The sequence below is a fragment of the Aplysia californica genome, unplaced genomic scaffold (assembly GCF_000002075.1).
Source record: "Aplysia californica isolate F4 #8 unplaced genomic scaffold, AplCal3.0 scaffold00007, whole genome shotgun sequence".
Taxonomy (NCBI): domain Eukaryota; kingdom Metazoa; phylum Mollusca; class Gastropoda; order Aplysiida; family Aplysiidae; genus Aplysia; species Aplysia californica.
The window spans coordinates 50558-53315 of record NW_004797277.1 but is presented as its reverse complement, the minus strand read 5'-3'; the positions used below and the strand labels follow the sequence as shown (position 1 = coordinate 53315).

Below are 2758 nucleotides of genomic sequence, written 5' to 3'. Positions count from 1 at the left end.
ACACACACACACACACACACACACACACACACACACACACATATACACATAAAAAGTTCATTTCTCTGTTTTTTATAGTCATATGCCGAGACAAATTCAGACACATCAATAGACATAAAGAAAAAAAAAGATACAAGAATATCGATGGTCCCAGAATATGGAAACAGTAACCTTTAAAAAGACGTTAGCTACTTATCCTTCTCTTCTTCCCCTTTTCCTTTCCTTTTTCCCCCCCTTATTGACCATTTATTGTCTCATTTTCTAATGAAGGAGCAAACGAGAAACAAACATGTTCCATTCTCTCTTTTCGATTTCGGCCTCTTTTTCTCAGCAAGCCTTTCATAATGTACAATAGTTTATGATTTCTGTAAAACCTGTTGATCAAAATAGTTTTTAAAAAAGTTCATCGAGATCCGCTATGTAAATAACGTTGAAAACTGGAGAAAAAAGACTATCTACTACAATCGGAACTATGAGTGCACAAAAGCTAGCATTTTAATTCACCACTCCACATGATGATTTCCAGGAGAAGCTTGGATAATTTGAGCACACAAACATAAAAACTACTGCAGACAAAAACAAAAGAAGCAAGCCAGATAAACAAGCTGCATTATCACTAGCTTATGCAAATGATGCGTGCTCTCCGACCGCAAACCAAATAAAAGTTGGAGGAAATGAATTCTATCGCCCCGTCCTTCCGTGCCGTGTGGGAGCTGAAACAAGGCAAACCTCGCGGGCGCTAGAGGGGGAATTGGTTTTGTCTGCTTAATGCTCAAACGCCACATTCAAGAACTCTCGATTTAGGGTAAATTTGCATCCACCTGATCAAGAAATGGGTTTGGTGTCGCGTGCAAGAGGAGAAGCAACTACGAGACAGCATATAAAAAAGCATTATTCAGACGAGTTGCTCTAACTGATCTAGAAGTGCCAAATAACCATGAGATTGTCCTAGAACGGTGTAAAGAGGGGCGGCTGTAAAAGGACTTTTAAAGACACAGAAAAAGAACGATAAAGGTAGAAAGATAGATGAATAGATAGATAGATAGATAGATAGATAGATAGATAGATAGATAGATAGATAGATAGATAGATAGATAGAGAGAGAGAGAGAGAGAGAGAGAGAGAGAGAGAGAGAGAGAGAGAGAGAGAGAGAGCGGGAGAGAAATGCTGGTCTGAGATTAGAATTATGCCGCCTGTAGCATAAAGGCATTCACAGTACATACATCAAAAAGAAATAAGCGGCGGTTCTAGCAGGCGCCCAAAAATAGGGCCTTCTGACCAAAGGCTAAAGGGGGCATTACACGTTCAGTGAAAACTGACAGCTGTCTAACCTCTTTACCTTCTAAGAAAATAGTACAGGTGTGACCTTTAAAATCAATAAAGAAAGAGCCATCCGTGAATCATTTTGTTAATTTTGATACCCCACCCAAAAAAAAAACAACAACAACAACAAAATTAAAATTAAAAATTAAACAAATGAAATAAAAATAAATTTTAAAAGTATTTAAAAAAAATTCAAATTATGCCAGCCAAGCAGACAGAAGAATGCTACAGGCTGAGGACGACGACCTAGGAATGTTGGTCAACTGATTATAGGAGACATTAACACGTGCAATTCTATTTTTAATACCTGCGTGAAAGGGGAAATATGGTTTTGTTAAAAAGGGGAAATATACATTTGATAAAAGTTTATCGCACAGGCATTATTATAATCCATTAGCATAGACTCACAGATTAAAATAAACGATGGAATATAAACAGGACTATCACCTTGCATGAATACGTGACCGGGTAAGTTATCAGACAATGTGATGAAGAGTGAGAGGGAACTATGCGTGCATATCTGTGTGTGTGTGTGTGTGTGTGTGTGTGTGTGAGTGTGTGTGTGTGTGTGCCTGTTTGAAGAGAAAGAGAAGCTGAGAGTTAAGAAAAGAAAGAAAGAAAGAGAGAGAGAGAGAGAGAGAGAGAGAGAGAGAGAGAGACACAGAGACAGAGACATAGTCATGAACAGAGAAACAGGGGACACATGGACACACAGAGAGAGAGAGAGAAAGAGAGAGAGAGAGAGAGAGAGAGAGAGAGTAGAGAGTAGAGAGAGAGAGGGGGAGAGAGTAGAGAGTAGAGAGAGAGGGGGGAGAGTAAAAGAGAGCACTTTGGGTTATGGGGGCGGCTGCAGGAGAGCGGTCCTCATAAAATCACATAGGAGGAGGATCAAAAGTCTTTTTTTATTTCTTTTCATAGGTGACAGTGATACATAAAGGTCAGGACTGTATTTCATTGTGAAAAACGTCCAATCCTTCAGGGGAACAAAGATGGTAGAAAAAAAATGTTCCCCTTGGACTTGACCTTTCACGAGCCTGAGTGGGGCCTACCAAAAAGAAAACCAAAATACACACAAAAAACCCCAAACCCCCCAAAAACTCAGAAACCAAAAAAAAAAACAAAAAAAAAAACAAACCGTCCTGGTATTTGAGCGTATTACTACGCCGACTCAAAGCCGCCATCCTATTTCTGTAAAACAATTTTTTGCTGGTGCATAAAGAAGTTGGTGACCGAGGAGCACTGTGATATGAAGGCCATGTGTTAGATACTTGCAAGTCACTCACAAAGAGGGGTAATCGATACTGGAGTGTCTCTTAATTCAGGTCCCAACGTGTTCAGCTGACCGTCGACAAGGGAGACTAATACTGAACGAGGAGACTAATAAGTAGGTTATCCTTCTATTCCACTCGGTTTCTCTCTCTCTCTCACTCTCTCT

General features: G+C 39.7%; 1 protein-coding gene across 1 annotated transcript in view; it reads right to left on the bottom strand.

The window, feature by feature from the left end:
• LOC101851002 (verprolin) overlaps positions 1 to 2758 on the bottom strand; it is a gene marked incomplete at its 5' end in the record, with an annotated part of 52468 nt that overhangs the window by 1188 nt on the left and 48522 nt on the right.